This window comes from Dipodomys merriami, unplaced genomic scaffold (assembly GCF_024711535.1).
Source record: "Dipodomys merriami isolate MVZ:Mamm:240054 unplaced genomic scaffold, mDipMer1.0.p SCAF_175, whole genome shotgun sequence".
Classification (NCBI taxonomy): Eukaryota; Metazoa; Chordata; class Mammalia; order Rodentia; family Heteromyidae; genus Dipodomys; species Dipodomys merriami.
Genome location: NW_027203104.1, coordinates 751,373 through 772,356, shown reverse-complemented (window position 1 = coordinate 772,356; position 20,984 = coordinate 751,373). Strand labels below are relative to the sequence as shown.

Genomic DNA, 20,984 nt, shown 5'->3' with positions numbered 1-20,984 from the left:
ATCTAAGGATCCAGATTTGAAGCCAGCCTAGGCAGACAAATCTGAGACATATCTCTAAAGAACCAGCCTGGGTTCAGTTCCCTCAGCTGACAAAAACAAAAACAAAAAATAAAAATTTCAGGGGAAGGTTTAGGAAGATGGCTCTTCTGAAACCACCAAACAGGTGGAAAACATGGATTATCTTCTTTCCTCTCCTGTTACCCTTTTTGTTGTTCTTTTCTCTTCTTTCTCTCCTTTGCTCTCTCTCTGTCCCAACAAATTTGGATTTTTGGATAAGCCAATTCTCTTTACCTTTGAAAACTTCAATTTTCCTCATATTTAGAACCTTGTACCTTTCTACCTCCACAAGTTTAGACTTCACACATTTATATGGCTCGGGGATAAATAATGAGATACATCTTTCCGATGAGGGCAGGGATCATCTTCAAAACCACAAATCAAAGCATATCACTCTTCTACTTAGAAACCTACCATGATTTCCGATTAAGTTCCACAGTAAAAGTTAAAACCATCCCGAGCTGGGCACTGGTGGCTCATGCCTATGATCCTAGCTACTCAGGAGATTTCAGGATCATGGTTTGAAAAGAGCAGGAAAATCTGTGAGCCTTGCCTCAAACTACACACACATACACACACACACACACACACACACACACACACACACACACACACACACACACACACACACACACACACACACACACACACACACACACACAGAAAAAAAATTATCCCAGCTCATAAGGCTGACAAGGAATTGTGTCCAAGTCCCTGGCCTCATCTAATTTATCTTTTTGCCCTCCCCCCCTCTTTTTTTTTGGTGCCAGTCCCGGGGCTTGAACTCAGGGCGTGGACTCTGTCCCTGCGCTTCTTTTGCTCAAGGTTAGCACTCTACCATTTGAGCCATAGTGCCACTTCCAGCTTTTTTTATGTGGTACTGAGGATTTGAACCCAGGGCTTCATGCATGCTAAGCATGCACTTTACTACTAAGCCACATTCCCAGACCACCCTGCCCCCCACCTTTTTTCAGGATTTTGTTTTCCTTTGCTTGGATTCTAAAATTTGTTAGTCTTCTACAGACTCTGAGACTTCAGAAGTTCTCCCTGTTCGGGTATCACAGATTGCCACTAAATAGAATCTTATTAAAATACTGGGGTTTAAAAATATAGGGGGTTAACCTGGTACCCCAGGCTCACACCTATAATCCTACCTACTGAAGGTGCTTAGGTCAAGATTAACTGCAGATTCCATCTCCAAGTAAATGCCAGCAAAATGCCAGAGTAGAGGTGTGACTCAAGTGGTAGAGTGCTGGCCATGAGCAAACAAGCCAAACATGAGTGAGGCCCTGGTACATTGAAAAAAAACATAGTTGAGGTTAAGAGACTCAAACTCAATGCTAATTTAGTATTGAACTTCCTTTCTTGTTTATAAAACCATAGATAATAATTTCTCAGTTCTAAAAAGGCCTTCGCAGTAATTTCCTTTGCTGAATGTTGCTTACATGATGAAAACATGCAACTGTCTGTCACTCACGCAGTGCATTAACCAAATACTTTGGTAAAGTATGATTCCTCATACTTTGGCTAATAATTAGATAACTTACACATATTATACTCTGGCTCTCTAATTTTTTCACACTTTGTCTTTTACCCCCTTTCATTTACTGGGACAATAGGAAACTGATGTACCCCAGACCAGATGGGGATATTGGGGCAGCTGGGGCAAGTCTTTGCTCTCCTCAGCCTTAGCTACAATAGCCACTGTTGGTAAGGTCATCAGTCATTTCATTATCGTCTGTGCATTTTACAGATTTGTGTTACAAAGGACTTTGTTAATAATTCCCCTTCCACATTTATTCAAGGGATTTATTGTATGAAAACAAGTAATTATGAGGTGATAGACACCACTACTGGAATTAGTAGCATTTTTATTAGAACAAAGTCTAAGAAATTGCTAGAAATATTTATTCTTTAGTGTATGATATATCAGCATTTTTTAAAAATAAAAAACAACCTTTTTTTTTTTTTTTTTTTAACTAAGGAAATAGTCCCAAGGATTAATTACCCTGGCTGTTAAAAATAATGTGTCTTGTAGCCATCATGATTTTAGACATACGCACTTTGATATCTCATTTTGATATTTTAATTTAGTTTGGGTAACAAAAAGCAATGCATTGTTATTTTTCTCAAGAACAAGGTATTTCAAATATCATTGAAAAAACAGAGACTTCCCTTGGGATGCCTAGTCCCAGTGAAATTTCAGTTGAAGTCAAGCATGCCAGAGGTCAGTACATGGAAATGTTAAGTCCTGGAAACTTCGGATTTCATACAAAGGATATGCGGACATCCTAGAGCTGTGGTGTGGTGCCAGTTAGAGATCTATGTATTGTGATTGCTCATGTCTCTCTATTGTGTATCAAAATAATTGCAAAGGACTGCTAGATATTAAAATTATATGGCCTATATGTCAAATATGAGAATTGCTTAGCACTTTATTTGGTAACCAGTAATAGCTGAATTCAACTCTGTCAGGACAAAAAAGCATTTTGTTCATTTAGAGCAATTTTTTCCTTTTCTTTTTTGAATACTGGGCATCGACCCCAGGACACTGCACTTGCTAGGCAAGTGCTTTGCCACTTAGCTGAGCTACATTCTAACTTTCTCTTGCTCTTTTTTTGCATTTGGATTTTCATGAAGGTTTATGGAAGTTTGTCTTGATCAAAAGGAAACCTGCATTTCCTTAAACCATACAGAAAAATTTTGAAGACCGTGTTTGTTTCCTTCAACTCACAGGGACCTTATTGCCTCTTGTTTAATACTCTGTGCCCATCTCTATCATTTTTCTCTGGAAGCAAACTTATTCTACCTCTCTTTCTCCATCTTCAGAGTTATGTTGAGTCTTGGCATACATACCCATCAGACACTAACAGGTTCCACTATCACCACTTGTGGATACCTAAGAGAGAACTGGAATGACCTACATTTGAGTCCCTAGTGCATGAGTCAGTAGACTGGAGAGATACCTTTTTCAGACACGGCTGTATATTTCTCCGTATATGATGCATTGATCTTAATGATGTCATCAATGAGACTACTTTGGCTGTGACAAACACACTATGTGTCTAAAAATGAGTTCATTTTTCTTTGAAGAACACTAGAAATAGACTATTGCATGTGGTTTTGGTGAATGTTGTAGGGTGCTCCGGTATCTTCGTTTTCTTAGTTGGTTTCTTTATGGTTTTGTAACTGTTGTCAGATCATGCTGTGAGTGCAAGTATGGTATTCTCAAACAGATAAGCTCAAATTCAGGAGTTACAGAGACAAGAAGTTTCATTTCTCTTCGTGCCCCAGCAACTTTCCTCTCAGTGCCATTGGCTAGAATGGTTTAATGTCTAACTCTGATGCTAAGAGATATTGGGAGATTAAATTGTTAGCATTATCATAAATTTTATCAGGAGTTGCTTTTAGTGGGCAAGGAAAACAGGAGTTAGAAGTATGTCTGGATAATAAACAGCAGTGTCTTCATAATACTTGAAAGATATCTGTCACTCAGGGTCATGTTTTAAGAGTGGAATGCAAACCAAGGTGAAACCTGGGAAGAGTGGGCTAGATAATAAAATGGCTAGTATTAATGTCTTAACAAGTTAGAGACTTAATGGATCATGAATATGAAAATGTAAGGAAAGGAGATTGGGAGAATATGCCCTTTTTACACCTCTGAAGGCTAGCATGGAAAACAGAGTTTAGGTTTATTATTTGTGTCTCATGGGGAGAGAATGCCCACTACTCAGTGGAAGTAACGTGGGCTTAGATTTTAGTTGAATAATGAGAAGTGTACCAGAATAGAATTGATGACTTTTTTATAATAAGACCTTTCCCATCTCCTAAAGTTCCTAAGGAGGGAGATTAATTTCACTGCCAAGGAAATTGCACCTGACATTAGTCTTTTGGTAACTTCAAGAGGCTACCAAAATTTTGTTATGTTTCTTTAAGGATGTTGTCTTCTGCTTCCCCTGTGTGCCTGGGTGATGTTACTGAACCTTTTTGGTCAAGGCTAATACTCCTTCACCTGAGCCACAACTCTTGTTTCTGTGATGATTACTTCTTTTTTGGTGGTTAATTGGAGAGATGAATCTGCCTTGGCTAGACTATCTTGCCTAGGCTGGCTTCAAATTGTGACCCTCAGATCTCAGCCTACTAAGTAGATGGGGTTACAGGTGTGAATCACTGGCATCCAACTAGCTATCCTCTTTGCTTGCTTGCTTGCATTCCTCTCTCTCTCTCTCTCTCTCTCTCTCTCTCTCTCATGTATGTTCTGGCACTGGGGCTTGAACTCAGGGCTTAACAACAGTCTACATTGCCCCCTTTCTCCCAAAGCTGGCACTTGACCCATGCCTCCGATTTTTGCTGGATAAATAAATGGTGATAAGAGCCTCACAAACATTTTTGCCCTGGCTGTACTTCCATTGTGATCTTTAGATCTCAGCCCCTGAGTAGCTAGGAACACAGGCGTGAGCCACCAATGGCCCAGTTCTGCTTTCCATTAATTGACAGTTATGTGATATATATATATATATATATATATATATATATATATATATATATATATGTATAGTTCAGATTCATACTGAAAAATTTTAACTTACTATAAAGATAGGGGTTGCAGTTACATAAGTCAGGTAAAGAGTACATTTCTTTTTGGACAATATCACCCCTCCCCCTTTCTGTTAGGCTTATTTATAGTTAGTCTATTCTAGCCTTCATTCTTAAGGACTAGTTTATCTTTTCTGCTTGGCCCTGATTCCTCTGAATTTACTCTTAGCCCTCAGGCGTTCGATGAAGTCTGTTCACTTTGGTTGTCTAGAAACCAGATGTTTCAGCCTAGCTTGAGCTCTGGGGATTGTGTTGCTTACTACTCATGTAGTTCCTCTCCAAGCTGTGTGGTTTTACCTAGTGCTTAAACAGGGTATTATTCAGATAAAGACAAAAGGGCACATCTGTAGATTCTTGGAACATTTTACTTACATAGCTGCATCCTCTGAAGTTTTCTGACTTTCAAGTGGTAGCTGCTTCAGCCTTCCCCGACTCCAGACATGATCCCTAACTTCCATTACCTGTGAGTGTTCTGTTGTCTTTAGGTTCTCCTCTGTGTGTTAGGGTTTGGAACTTTTCTCTAGGCAGAAAGGCTAGCTGTAGGGGTAGGGTTGACTTTGTCTTTCTTTTCTCCTGGACCAAAGTCTTGTTCTGTCTTTTCTCCAGTGTCTGAAAATAGTTCTTTCTTCTATTTTGTCTGGTTTTATAGTTGCTGTGTAGGAAGGTAAGTGTAATATCAGCTTATTTATAGTACTTGAAAGCAAAAGTTCTCTCCATAGTAGAGTATTTGATATAATATAGTTAAATTATTTGATGTACTTGTTGATCTAGTAAGAGATGTTTAAAGGCAAAACAGAACTGATTATTTTTGAAACATACTCATCTTTGTAATGTATATTCATTCCCTTACTAAGAATCAGCATATTCTTCTAGAACAAAGTTGAGATACAATTTGTATACTGTTTCTTTTGCTATATGACATTGTGCTGAAAAATAATGGTTATGTTTATACTATAGAATTATAGTTATATATATACTATGTAATCACAGTATATTGTAATACACAAATACAGAATATTTCCTGTATGTATTGGCTTACCTGAGGGAGTTCCTTCATGCCAGTTTGAAGCCACACCTTTGTGTCTGTTCATAGCCTTTTCCAGCCATTGATCTGTTTCTGACTATAGTTTCCCTTTTTGTCACTGAAATTGTTTACACTACTGTTGTGTAGATCAATACGTTTTTTTTTTTTATTTTGCCAGTTCTGTGGCTTGAACTCAGGACCTGGCACCATCCCTGACCCTTTTTGTACTCAAGGCTAGAGCTCTACCACATAAGCCACAGCACCACTTCCAGCTTTTTCTGAGTAGTTTATTTGAGATAAGAGTCTCATGGACTTTTCTGCCTGGTCTGGCTTTTGAAATGCGATCCTCCAATGTCAGCATTTGATTAACTAGGATTACAGGTGTGAGCCACCAGCACCCAGCTAGATCAATAGATAGATAGATAGATAGATAGATAGATAGATAGATAGATAGATAGATAGATAGATAGATAGATATGTATAGATATTGTAATGGGGCTTGAACTCTGGGCCTGGGCACTGTCCTTCAGCTCTTCAGCTCAAGGCGAGTTCTCTACCACTTGAGCCACAGCACCACTTCCAGTTTTCTGGTTGTTTATTGGAGATGAGTCTCATGGAGTTTCCTGCCTGGGCTGGCTTTGAATCTCAGTCCTCAGATCTCAGTCTCCTGAGTAGCTAGGATTACAGGGGTGAGCCACCAGCACCTGGCTAGATCAATAATTTTATATTTGAAATGAAATGAAATGAAATTTTAAGACTGCTTATCTTATTAACCTTCATCTTAAAATATTTTTAAGAATACTGTAGGCAAAAATGGCTCAATTTTTTTTTTTTTGGGTCCAGTCGTGGGGCCTGAACTCTGGGCCTGGGCACTGTCCCTCAGCTCAAGGCTAGCGCTCTACCACTTGAGCCATAGTGCCACTTCCGGCTTTTTTCTTTTTGCTTATGTGGTGCTGAGGAATCGAACTCAGGGCCTCTGGCATGCAAGGCAAGCGCTCTACTACTGAGCCACCTTCTCAGCCCAAATGGCTCAATTTTTAAAAAATAAATCACATAATAATAAAGCAGAAAGGTCAATGAACCTTCCTTTTGTGTTTATACATCTCCCTTTTGTAGGAGAAACCACTGTCAAAGTTAATGAAAACTCCTTACTAGTATCTGTGCCATTTGATGTCCTCTCCACCTTCTCCCTTGCTGATGAGAGCACAGTGAGTAAGAAATGCAAGCTGCTTTACTCCCTTCCATTCCTGTAGTGGGTTTCCATCTCTTTCCATTCTTTTCCTGCAAGAGTCATGGGACTGCATACTATTCAAGGGTGCTAGTCATTTGAGGATAAATCCCTTCTGAGTAGTAGAGTAAAAGCTATATATAAACTTTCCCTAAAAATATAGGAATATACATTGGAGAGTTACAGAGAGACCATGCACATAGCATTTTATGGACCGGAAATTCTGAAGGTTTTTTGGCCTTAGAAAATGTCTGATTTACAAAAATATTTTTTCTCATAATTTTACTTTTTTTGACATGGGGCTTAAACTCTGGGCCTGGATGCTGTCCCTGAGCTCTTCAGTTCAGGCAAGTGCTCTACCACTTGAGCGACAGCACCACTTCCGGTTTTCTGGTGGTTTATTGGAGATAAGAGTCTCACGGGCTTTTGTGCCTTGCTGGCATTGACCTGTGATTCTCAGATCTCAGCCTCCTGAATAGCTAGGATTACAAGTGTGAGCCATGGGCACCAGGCTCTCATAATTTCATTTTTAAGCAGAAGGGAAGAATGATCGTTTAAAATGAGAGATATTTACACAACTGTACATGATTAGAAACATTTCAAGAGAGCATAGAATCTAAATACCTTTCGTACATAAAGGTAGTAGCTCGTGTGTGTGTGTGTGTGTGTGTGTGTGTGTGTGTGTGTGTGTGTGTCCCAGTCTTGGGGCTTGAAACCAAGTCCTGGGTGCTCTATCTGAGCTTACTTCCTCAAGGCTACTCTCTACCACATAAGCAGAAAAAAGCCGGAAATGGCACTGTGGCTCAAGTGGTAGAGTGCTAGTCTTGAGCTGAAGAGCTCAGGGGCAGTGCCCAGGCCCAGAATTCAGGCCCCACAATGGACAAAAAAATACAATAAATAAATTAAAAGGCCATAAGAAAAGATGAAGTCAAAATGTGGTATATATACACAATGGAATTCTATGCCTCCATCAGAAAGAATGACATTGCCCCATTTGTTAGGAAATGGAAAAACTTGGAAAAAATTATATTAAGTGAAGTAAGCCAGGCCCAAAGAAACACAGGTCCCATGGTTTCCCTTATTTGCAATATCTAGTATATGTATGAGTCAAGCGGAAAAGGTCAGATAATGTGATGCTAGGAAAATGAACCCTTAGATATGTATTTTAATGCTTTTTTCTTTTATGCATTTGTTTCTAACGCATTTATAAGATTATCTCTTTGTTGCTTTGTATGTCCCTCCCCCACAGTATAACCCCTGCTTTCACTATATTTGATGTCAGTATAACTTGTAGAGGAGATGGGGAAAAACAAGTCGTTTAAGGATACAGGTGGACCTGTTGCACAATGAGAAGTACAAGTTGTCATGTCGAAAACGAAAACGAGCTTTACAATGTTGGTGCGGTGGGGGGGGCGGCGGGGGGAGGGGGAGGCAGGGGAGGATTGGGGGGAGGCTGGAAAAGGATGTGAAGGGTTAACAAAGGAGGAGGCTGCAATGCTTGATAAGAAATGTATGCATTATCCTGCCCATGTAATTGTAACCCCTCTGTACAGTGTGTTCACAATAAAATAAAATAAAATAAAATAAAATAAAATAAAAAATGTAAAAAAAAAAGAAAAGAAAAGATGAAGTCACAAAAACCCTGAGAATAAAAGAAACTTGAAACCTGTGGTTGAGGCATAGGAAGTACTGCTAAGAAGAATACATTGTTGCAAATATGGCCAAGTAAGATTCAACCATGGAGGAGAAGGGGGAGTAAGGAGGTAAAGCCAGGTACAAGTGGCTTTTCTCTTCCTTTTGTGGATTTATCACATTTGTATGCACAGTTCTTTCCTTTTATTCAGGATTCCCTGCACTAGGATCACTGGGTCACAGGGCATCTCTCCATTCTCTCTCACTTAACTTGGTGGTGAAAATAGGAGCAACACCTGGTGAAAATCCACTTCTGGTAGGAGTTACCAGTAGTCACTACCATCGATGAGGTAAAAGAAAACATCAACATTTCCTATTAGGTCCTCATCAATTGCTTTGTAATCCAAAGTGATGAAGGGTAGGGGCTGGGGAAGTCAGCTCAAGTGCAAGATACCCTGCAGAGGAAGAGGGATCTAGTTAGAAGCTAAAGGATCTCAGTTTGAACTCTAGTACTTCTCTTTAAAAACCTTTAACTAGGGCCTGAGAATGGGGCTTAGTGTTAGAGTGCTTGCCTAGCATGCATCAAGCCTTGGGTTCAGTTTTTCACTACCACATAAAAAGAAAAAGCCAGAATTGGGGCTGTGGCTCAAGTGGTAGAGTGCTAGCCATGAGTTAGAAATCCTTAGGGACAGTGCTCAGGGTCTGAGTTCAAGCCCCAGGATTGTTTTCTCTCTAGATAGATAGATAGATAGATAGATAGATAGATAGATAGATAGATAGATAGATAGATAGATAGATATTTCCATAAATAATCTGTTATAGTTATAGATAGATCTGTTATCTATAGCAGATAGATAATCTATAGTTTATCTATCTATATCTATATCTATTGGTAACTAGTTGTCATTTATATTTATGATTTCATGACACCAAAGATTTACTCAACATAACCTCATTACTGCTTGTATTTCAATCTTGGTGTGTGTATGTGTGTGTGTACCTACACATGCATGCTGGAGCTTGAAGTTGTAGATCTGTACTCTTGTTTGGCTTTCTGTTTTCTTTCTCTCCTTTTCTCTTTCTTTCTTGAGGTGCTAGTTCTAGGCCTTGAAATCATGGCCTAGTTCTAGTCCCTGAGACTTTTACCCAAGGTCAGTGCTATACCACTGAAGCCACAGCTCTACTTTGGCTTTTTTTCTTTCTTGTTGTGGATAATAGGTGAGAAGAGTCTCATAGATTTCCCTGCCCAAGGTGGCTTTGAATAGTGATCCTCAAATCTCAGGCTTCTGACTTTCTAGAATAGCAGGAATGAGCCACCAACCAATACCTAGTTTGTTTGGCTTTCTTGGTTTCCATAGTACTCTGTCACTTGAAGCAAACCTTCAGCTTGGCATTTTGCTGCTTACTGGACATAAGACCTCATTCATTTCTCTGTGTAGTCTAGCTTTTAGCATTGTAAATTTGCTGCCCTTGTTGTGTGTTGACATCCTTGGTTTCTTATGTGAAATTGTTCATAATCTCATTGAAGAAGTCTTGTGTGTGATGAATTGTGTGATTTTGGAGGTTCTCTGTCTTTGATGGTTTAATTACAATGTGTTAAGTGATCACAGTTTGTTCTACTTGAAGTCTCTTGGGCTGCTAAATGCTTGAATATATAGGCTCATGTTATAAATCAAAATTGGAAACGTTTTGGTCATTACTCCTTCCTATTTTTGCCTGTCCTGGGCCTTGAACTCAGAGCCTACCTCTGTGCATGAGTCTCTCTGTGCTCCCCCTCCCCACTTGTCAGAGTTGATCATTTCCATTTTGCTCTGTTCATATGTGTTCTGGTTGCCAAAATTTGCTGCTGAACACCTCTAGTCATTTATTTCAGTTATTTCTTACAGGTTTTCACTTTTGTGAATTCCTGGTTTTACTGCAGTTCAAATGTTGGGCCTGCACAACAACAGGAAATGATACCTGGAAGTTGTGTGAGTGGCTCAGACCCCTTTACTTCTATTCTTACTGCCTTATCCTCTTTCCTGCAATCCACACCTGTGGCCAGTTGGGGCTTTCTTACAACTAGCTGACCAAAGCACAGCACTGGATCTAGTTTACTACCAGTTCTTCAGGCTTTCTCTAAAAGATGGCCTCTGAAGTCTTAGATTTAGAACTCTCTTGGCTTTCCATGCTGTCTCCTCTCTCTGTACCACACACACACACACACACACACACACACACACACACACACACACACACACACACACACACACACACACACACACACACACACACACACACACACACACCAGACATTTAAGCCATGATTTCTTAAGTAGAACTATCTTTTGATACTTTAAATAGTCCAAAATACTTGATGTGGGCACAAAGTAAATAGTTCATATTTTCTTTTTGTTGCCAGTCCTGGTGCTCCATCTCTTTCTTGGGTGCTATCCCTGAGCTTTTGTGCTCTACCATTTGAGCCACAGTTCTATGTCCAGAATTTCATGCTTATGAAGGCCCAGGTTTGATTCCTCAGTACCACATAAACAGAAAAAGCTGGAAGTGGTGCTGTGGTTCAAGTGGTAGGGTGCTAACCATGAGCAAAAAATGCTCAGGGACATTGCCCAGGCCCAGAGTTCAAGACCAAGGACTGGAAAGAAAAAAAAAGGAGATAAGAATTTCACAGACTTTCCTGCCCAGGCTAGATTTGTACCATAAACCTCCTAAGTAGCTAGGATTTCAGGTATGAGTCATGGGTGCCCAGTTTAGGCATCCTACTTTAATAAAGCTTCCTCAGCCATTATTGTGCAGAGCTCCTGTCCCTTATTGTTCAAGAACTTATTAAAGGTTTTGCCACATTCTTTACATTTGTAGTCACTACATTTCTATTATTATTACTTCCCCCCATCACTGCCTCACTCTCTCTACCTTTCTCTCTCTCTGCCCTTTTCTTTTTTTCTTTCTCTCTCTTTCTCTCTCCTTCCTGGTGGGTTTTGAACTCAGGGTCAGGATGGGGTCTCATTGGTTTAGTTCTTTGTTTTCTTAAATCCGATGGCCTATCATTTGAACAACTTCAATTCTGGCTTTTTGATAGTTAACTGGAGATAAGTGTCTCATGGATTTTCCTTTCTAGGCTGGCTTTGAACCACACTCCTCAGATCTCAACTTCCTGTGTCACTAGGATTACAGGTGTGAGCCATTAGTTCCCAGCTTCAAATAATATCATTTTTAGTTTTTTTTTTCCTGAAGTCATTCACAGCTAAGTAACAATGATGCTAATTTTCATTAAGGAATTAAGCCTCTTCAAAGCTCCTTAAATTCTAATTGTTTTTGAGTTTTCATGTTTTCTCCAAAACCTATGGACTAGGCAAAGTATATATGTGTAAATACATATTACCCCATCTGCCTAGCCCAGCTTGGCTACTGCCAACTTACTTATTCTCCCTAACATTTGGGAATGCTGCTTTCCGTGGAGCTCAGATGTGCTAACCTAAGGATTCAAGCATACTCGGTAAGGATAAATCAGCCTTCATGAGGCCTCCTGTCCATGGAAGAGCCATGCTCCAGGGAAGAGTTTGTTCCCAAGAAGAAGGGATGCAGATTGGAAAGAATGACCTGGTGTGCTGTAATTTGCACTGTGAATTTTATTGCTCTTTTGAAAACCACAACCACACAGATAATTGTTCATGAGGCCACTGCAATCACAGCCCATCTCCACTGAATTTTTTTTTGCCAGTTGTGGGGCTTGAAATCAGCCTGAGCACTGCCCCTAAGCTTCTTTTGCTCAAAGGTAGCATTCTGCAACTTAAACCCATCACTACTTCTGGCTTTTTCTGTTTATGTCACACTTCATGCATGCTAGGCAAGCACTCTACCACTAAGCCACATTCCCAGCCTTCACTGATCTTTTTATGCATTCCATTTTTCACATGTTGAGTAGAAACCTTGTACAACACCAGGAGCAGAGTAGAGAGGGACTTATAGCCTATAACAGACCAATGCAATCAAAGTAGTTACCTAGAGGGTGAAATGTGTTTTCAACCTAGATTTTAAAAAGCCTAATTTAATTGGGGTTGGGAAAAGGATTTCCTAAAAAGATGACCTCTAAAACAACAGGCCTTGCTTTAGGGCTTATTAATGTTCAATGTCCTATGGGTGTGGGGTGGGGCTGTGGTTTTAAGTCACAGATTCTGCTCCAAAGGAATTCATAGATCCATAGAAAAAAAGACATTCTCAGAGAATGATGAGAGACTGAATCATTAAGTGCAAATGGTTTAGTACTAAGTGTTATAAATAAAATAAAGAAGGAATTACTCAGAAAAATGAATCTATGAACAGAAAATGGACAAAATAGTCTTAACTGAGTAATGAGATGAGACCTTGGGGGTGTGCCCTGCTTGGGAGGTGAGATGATTGGGAGAGACAAAGGTATGCCATCATGACTAGAACATGAGACGGCTTTGAAACATGTATTCTAAAATCTAACAAACCTGCTCCAACAGTGATGTCTAAACCACCTTAGAGTTGTTTCATCAGTACATCCAAACTATGCTCAGCCACAACCATCCGCTTTAGCATTGGTTCATCAGCTTATGCATTTGTGGTTCCTTTGCTATGGACCAGAGATGGAGCGTGCAGACCCAGGGCAAAGTCAGCAGATCCTAGATGGCTGCTTCTGAACATGCCCTGTGGTTTGTTGATAACTGGCTTACACTTACACCCAAGACAAGCTCCTTGGCTGTAAGCCGTGGAAAGATGACAGAGGCAGGAAAGTCAGAAGAAAAACAGTAAGTCTGATCATGGAAGTCAGGAATCTTCCATGTAGGCACAGTACCTAGGCCGTGGGTTCAAGCCTCAGGACTGGCACACATAAAAAAATAATACAATAGTTGTAGCCAGTTTCAGTGAATGTAGTATTTGGCCACACCTAGTGATTAATGTGGAGACTAAGAACAAAGTTTGGGCAGTGTGCTTGCCTCTTTTTCCTCCTTTGGTGATATTCTACACTTTCCAGGCTTTAAATGATCCCTCCCCCCTGGTGATCACCAAATGCAATTTCTTACTCAAAATGCTCTTTCCCAAGCTTGGGGACTTAAAGGCCTGTCTACTAGACAGCTCCAGTTAGCCAGGCTATCTCTCAATAGTGAAGCAAAATTATTTGCCTAAAACAGAATTTGAGATTCCTTTCCCTGCTTGCTAGAACATTTCTCTTCCTACCATCTTCTCATTGTAATAGTTCTACCATCTATCTTTTTATTTGCTTCAGCCAAAAGCCTACATCATCTTTGGAGCAAGTTCTAATGTCTCATTTTTCAAAACTATTTCCACAAGCTGGGCACTAGTGGCCCACACATGTAACCTTAGATACTTGGAAGGCTGAGATCTTAAGGTCACAGTTCAAAGCCAACCCCTACAGCATAGTCAGTGAAACTCTTATCTCCACTTAACCACCAAAATGGCCAACAGTGCGGCTGTCACTCACATGTTCAGCATTACTGGAGTGAAAAAGCTAAATGAGATTGCTAGGCTTTGAATTCAAGCCCCAGTACCGGCAAAGAGAAAAAGAAAAAAAACAAAAACAACAAACAACAAACACTACTTCATCTATACTTTTTTTTCATTGTAGACATTCTAATTTACACTGACCTGTACGAAATGATGGCCACACAGGGCTCCTGGCTTTCACTCATCATTTATTCTCCACATTGCCACCATGGTGAACCTTGAAAAGCACATATCACATAGTGATTCCTCCTGCTATAATCCACAGTAGAAAGTTCTAGAAGAAACCCACACTGATTGCCCTTGCTTATATGACCCTATGTGACCAGACTCTTCTCTGTGTCATGTGCATCTGCCACCATCCCTCTTCACTCATTTCATTCCAGTGACACTGGCAACCTTGATGTTCCTCAAACACACCATCTCCCACCTCACAACCTTTGCTCCTAGTGTTCCCCTCTGCCCCAAATCATCTTTCCCCAACTCTTTCCTTCATGACTCCTTTGTGGCACTCACACCTTGATTCATTAGTCACCATTTTCGGAAGCTTTTTTTGATCATCTTAAGGTAGCTGCATCCAAGGTTGTGGTTGAGGCAGAACTTAAATATCTCCATTTCTCCATTTTCTTTTGTTTCATAGTGTTTGCCACTGTTTGGATATTTTGGGGGTCATGGGGCATAAAATATGGGCCTGGGCACTGTCCCTCAGCTCTTCAGCTCAAGGCTAGCACTCTACCACTTGAGCCACAGTGCTACTTCCCACTTTTTCTCCTGATGTGATGCTGAGGAATCGAACCCAGTGCCTCATGCATGCGAGGCAAGCACTCTACCACTGAGCCACCTTCCAAGCCTGTTTGGATTTTTTAACTGTTTCTTTGTCATTTAGTATCCTCATCTAGAACATCAGCTCTATGAAAATGAAGTTTCTATACATTTTATTTCCAGGCCATTCCTAGTCATTGAAATAGAGCCTGGTTCCAAGTTTGCCTTCATTAAATAGTTGATGCAGGGCTGGGAACATGGCTCAGTGGTAGAGCACTTGCCTTGCATGCATGAGGCCCTGGGTTCGATTCCTCAGCACCACATAAGCAAAAAGAAAAAAGCCGGAAGTGGTGCTGTGGCTCAAGTGGTAGACTGCTAGCCTTGAGCTGAAAAGCTGAGGGATAGCACCCAGGCTCAGAGTTCAGACCCCACGACTGGACCAATAAATAAATAAATAAATAGTTGATGCATCATCCCCAAAGATGGTGGATACCAATGGCATGAACTTTCATGAAATCGTTGAGCACGCTGGCCTCAGTTTACCTCTTTGTCTGAAGATGAAATTAATATACTATATTTTCAGAATGTAATGGGAGTCATTATAATCAATGGAGAGGCTCAAGTCTTTACCAATCATTGTGACACGAATATTAGAAGACTCTCTTCCATTTGAATATTTTAGTGGATATACTTATCAAATGAATGTCAGTGCTACCTTCTGTGATATTACCCTGGACAGAAGCCTTTTGTTGATAGCATGGAGTATCATTATAAGCCTACACTATTATATCTGAGTAGGAAATAGCAAATGTGCTGTGAAATTATAAAGGCAAATTTTCATGTGCATCATACTTTTTTTTCTCCTCTCTCCTCTGTTATGAATCCCTGTGTAGGACACCCAGCTGGTGCCAGGTTGGCTCCTAAGGATTTGACAGCACCTGAAAAAATAAGGGAATGGGTGGGGAAGCGGGGGGAAGATATTGAAGGGATGACACAGATCAAGGTACATTGTAGACATGAATTGCTTGTTTTTTGGTTTTGATTTTTTTGTTTTGTTTTGTTTTGGTCATGGGCCTTGAACTCTGGGGCTGGGTGCTGTCGCTCAGCTCTTCAGCTCAAGGCTAGTGCCTTCCCACTTAAGCCACAGCACCACTCCTGGCTTTTTTCTGCTTATGTGGTGCTGAGGAATCGAACCCAGGGCCTCATGTGAGTGAGGCAAGCAGTCTTCCACTGAGCCAACTTCCCACCCCGAATTGCTTGTTTTGAATTCCAAAACATTCACTACATAATCTAAAGATTAAGAAAACTGAGGGCAGGGGTGGTGAGAATGGTGAAATGGGAGACATGGTTCAAAAGATACTGCACCCAGGAACTGCTCTGCTGCATGGCCGCATCTCTGTACAACTACCTAACGAAAACACACACAGACACAGACACACAGACACACAGACACACACACACACGCACACACACACACACACACACACACACACACACACACACACACACACAGTGAAAACGAGAATGAAAAACTTAACCTGGGAAAAAGGGGCACAGTCACTTCAGGCCCCTGATCAGAGTAGAGGTTGATTTTCAGGGGTGCCCTTAAATTTCTGAACTGGGCAATTGCCCACCTTGAAAGAATGAACTTGTGTCTTTGGGGGTTTGGGTTTTTAATGCAGGACATGCAGTACACAGAAAGGATCCCCCAGTTAACTAGGCACCACCTTCTGTTCTGCTGCTCTGTTCACCTGCTTCCAGCACCAATAAGCTGGGGAAGAGGAGGACCACCTAGCCTGGAGGGGCCCAGGGCACTGACCTGGAAGCTAAGACTGTGTTTGTGAACTGGAGCCAGTGGCTCACCCCTGTAATTGCAGCTACTCAGGAGGCTGAGATCTGAGGATCTCAGTTCAAAACCAGCCTGGGAAGGAAAGTCCATGACACTAATCTTAAACTAACCACCAGAAAACTGGAGTGGTGCTGTGGTTTACAGTGGTAGAACATGAGACTTGAGCAGAAGAGCTTCAGGACAGTGCCTAGGCCTTGACTTTAAGCCCCAGGACTGACAAAAAAATCATATTTGATGTTTGTGGAACTCAAGTTCAAGGTCCCAGTTGATTGGGTGTGTCTGGCTTTACGGGGGTCCAGCAGGTAGAAGAATTACTATATTGTTCTTTTTTTTTTGTCAGTCTTAGGGTTTGAACCCAGGGCCGGGGCACTGTGTCTGAGCTTATCTGTGCTCAAGGTTAGCATTCTACTACTTGAGACACAGTGCCACATCCTGCTTTTGCTGTTTACTGAGGAACCAAACTCAGGACTTCATGCATGCCAGGCAAATAATCTACCACTAAGCCACATTGTGAGCCCTGAAGAATAATTAGTATAATAATAAGTATATTTATAATATTTTTATACTTCTATCATTATATTTCATTTACTATTGTAGCATGTATATTTTATCTATTATATATAACATATTTATTTGTATATTTACTAGAAATTATATAATATATAATGTATGTATGTTATAGAATATAATATGTAACATATTAATACATTTTATAAAAATGTTTTATATCATTACACTTATAGCATTACTATAGTAATTATATTTATAATTCTAATATTTTATAATAATAATTATTATGCTGGAAGAAAAACTGGGGTGTCTCCAGAGGACAAGAGGGTCCTGAGAATTGAGAGGGGACCCACTGGGCTCCTGTGCTTCCTTCCCATGAGTGACCATCACTGCTTGTGTTGGTGTTTGTGTGTGTGTATATGTGCTTATGTGTGTGTCAGTGTCAGTACTGGGGCTTAAACTCAAGGCCCTGCCTATTGTGGCTGAGCTTTTGCTCAAGGCTGGTGCTCTACTATTTGAGCCATTGCCCCACTTCTAGCTGTTTCCAGTGGGTATCTGGAGATAAGATCTCATGGACTTTCCTCCCAGGGCTAGTTGCAAACTACCATCCTCAGGCCACACCCACCAGAGTCACTAGGATTACAGGTGTGAGCCACCATTGCCTGGCCTGTTTGTTTTGTGATGGTACTTGGGCTTGAACTTAGAGCCTGGGCTTTGAGTTTGTTGAGCTTGTTTTCTCAAAACCAGCACTTTGCCCCTTGAGCCATATCTCCACTTCAAGTTAAGTGTCTCAGCCATTCTTGCCCAGAATAGCTTTGAACCAGGATCCTCAGACCTCAACCTCATGAGTATCTAGGAATACAGGTATGAGCCACTGGCACCCACTTTGTATATTTCTTAAATTAAATCCTATACTCTCTCACTCCCAACCTTCAAGAGCTTCTGTTTCAGAATAAAATCCAAAGTCTCTACCATAGTCTAAGGGACCTTATCTTGGCTAGTGGTTCTCAAACACATCTAGAGGCCTTCTTTGAAGCAGGCACCAGGAGGGCCTAGCCCCTGACTCAACAGGTCTGGGCTGGACCTGCTAAAGTTCCTGGATGAGATCACTGCTTCTGGGCAGAGACCACACTTGTAACTCATTGCTTTGCACGAGCTTCCCACTGCCTGTCCTACAGCAAGCATATCCTCTACTCCACACGCTGATTGTGATACAGCCACACTGGTCTACTGCCTCTAAGACAGGCCAGACACCCTCAACTTTGAGCTCATGACCCTACCTGATTCTGGGGCCTGGATGAGTTGCCTTGATCTAAGTCACTTTACCACATGAGGCTTTTCTGAACTCATACTTCACTGTAAATTGCCAACACTCCTCCCTAGCACATCTCTCAATCTATTTTTCCATCATATATTTAAACATATTTATGTGTATACATTCTCCACCCTCCCCCACCCCCACACACTAAAGCATAGACCTTCAAAACAAAGCTTTTCTTTTTCTCCTTGCTCTAGTGTGTCTAGAACCTAATAAACTCAATAGATACAAAAGAGTGAGCTGGGTACTAGTGTCACACCTGGAATGCTAGCTATTCAGGAAATTAAGATCTAGAATTACTTTTTTCCATTTATTTCCCATTTTGATTAAAATTTAACCATTAAAGGAACTTTAAAAAAGAATTAAGACTTCCTTATTTTCTGCAGGTTTCCTTCACTCCCTTTCACCTAGTCTACCTCAACCTGTGTCCCCATGGGAGCTTTGGCATCCCAGAAAATCTGCAGTCCCCCAGACCCTAGGTAAATTCAGACAGAATCCAGCATTGCCTTTAGTCATGTGGTGGGCAGAGCAGAAGGCATCTACCATGTGTGCTACCCAACACCTCTCATCCACACCTGTGCCACTTCCATACTCCCAGCCACACGAGTAGCACTGTGTCACCATCGCTTACACTGGTCTAGGCATGGGCTTCCATGGTCATCAGGACAGATGTCCTGAAAGCTATTTTACCTGCACCAGGTGACATTTCCCGATCTGGGAAATCACTAGCATTGGAGCAAGCCAGGGCTGCTGCAACCGCACTGCAGGATGCATCTCTCTGCAGCAAAACCTGGGGCCCTTCCTTCCCAGACACAATGGAGATCCTGGACAAGTCCCCTAGATGATTCCATGAATGTGTCCCACAGCCCTCATCTGTCAGAAATGAACAAAGAGTACAGAATTGTTCATTTTCTTTCTTCATAGAAGGGTGCACTATCATCCTGGCCCCCATAGCAAGGCAGCACACCAAATGGGGGGATCCACTTGGTTTTCATCCCAACCCAGAAATGATATTGTCCCTTTTCCTGTTGCTCAGGAGTCAGGATCACATCTTTGTAAACAATCGGTTACCAGGGTAATAGGGTCATAGAAGGAAGACAGAAGGCATTCTAACCATCAGTGGACCATCCCTAGTCAGGAGGCAGTGTACTTTGGGAGGCCATTGCTCAAAAACAAACATCCTCTTTACCTGCTAATGAAACTGCAACTCCACTGCACCCCATCTTTCTCATTACAATAACAAAAACAAAGAAGAAAAAGAAAAGAGTGTTTTGGACTTTCTTGCCAGGACTGGCTTAAAATGAAAATCCTCAGATTTCAACCTCCTGAGTAGTGCCAAGCTTTTCCATGAGACAATTCTCTCAAATTAACCACCAAGAAAGAAGCAAAAAGAAATAGAGAAAAGTCCAGACCTTGAGCTGAGGCTCAACTGGAAGATCATGGACAGCACCCATGCCCTGATTTCCAGCCTATGACCAGCACATCATCATCATCATCATCATCATCATCATCATCATCATCATCATCATCATCATCATCATCATCATCATCATCATCATTATAATGTGAATAAAAAGAATATAAGAGCCTATTAAGTATATTAAAATTGAGTGAGTCAGGCATTTTTTAGTGGCTGACATATAATTCTAGTTAGGAGCATGAAATCTCAGGATAGTGGTTAAAAGCCCACCTGGGATGGAAATTCCATTGGGCTCTGATCTCCAACTAACCAGCAAAATGCCAGAAGTAGAGGTGTGGCTCAAGTGGTAAAGCAACAGCCTTGAGCAAAAAAGCAAAATAACAGTGACCAGGCCCAGATACACAGAGTAGGACAACTAACAATTAATTAATTAAATACAAATACATAAATAAAAATCAGAATGGAAGATGAGCACAAAGAGCCAATTACAGATCTTAAAATGAGCAGAGAATTGGTGGCTCACACCTGGAGCTCAAGCTACACAAAAGACAGAACTTGAAGATCTCGGTTCCAAGGCAAACCAGGCAGAAAAGTCCATTAGGAATTTGTGAATGTGTATCAGTCCTGGGTCTTGAAACCAAAGCTTGAAATAGAAATATTTTTCTTAAAGGTAACACTCTACCACTTCTTCTCTTTGGGGGATTAAATGGAGATGAGTCTAACGGACTTACCTGCCTGGGCTTTCAACTCCAATCCTCAGATTTCAGGTGCTGATATAGTACCCTCAGCTTCTTATCTTCTATGAGAATTTTATCTTCCATGACCTGCCAAAAAGTAAAAGAAGCCAGAAATTGATCTGTGTGGCTCAAGCCACAGAGACTGCTTGCTTTGAGGGAAAACGAACAACAGAAACCCTCATACGCAGTGGCCCTGCTCTGCTTTCAAACCCAGGAAGTGATCAGGCCATATGTTCAAGCCCTAAGATCACCACCACCACCAACAAAAGAATGGCTCAGGGACAGGGACTAGGCCCTGAATTCAAGGTCTAGAAACAGCATCAAAAAGAAAAGAAAAACAAATTCAGAGACTGTGGCTAGGCTCCAG

The 20,984-nt window shown here is 41.1% G+C and overlaps 2 long non-coding RNA genes across 2 annotated transcripts in view; one reads left to right on the top strand and one right to left on the bottom strand.

Annotated features, from left to right (window-relative positions):
- LOC138829661 (uncharacterized) overlaps positions 1 to 8,285 on the top strand; it is a 29,214-nt gene extending 20,929 nt beyond the window's left edge. The window contains exons 4-5 of the long non-coding RNA XR_011372686.1: positions 6,794 to 6,885; positions 8,155 to 8,285. This is a non-coding gene — a long non-coding RNA (uncharacterized lncRNA). The remainder of the gene's footprint in view (positions 1 to 6,793; positions 6,886 to 8,154) is intronic.
- On the bottom strand, positions 5,027 to 19,498 carry LOC138829662 (uncharacterized). The gene is made up of 3 exons (XR_011372687.1): positions 19,151 to 19,498; positions 14,166 to 14,241; positions 5,027 to 5,305 (listed from the first exon to the last, which is right to left on the bottom strand). It is a non-coding gene; the product is annotated as an uncharacterized lncRNA (long non-coding RNA).
- Positions 19,499 to 20,984: the final 1,486 nt, after the last annotated feature.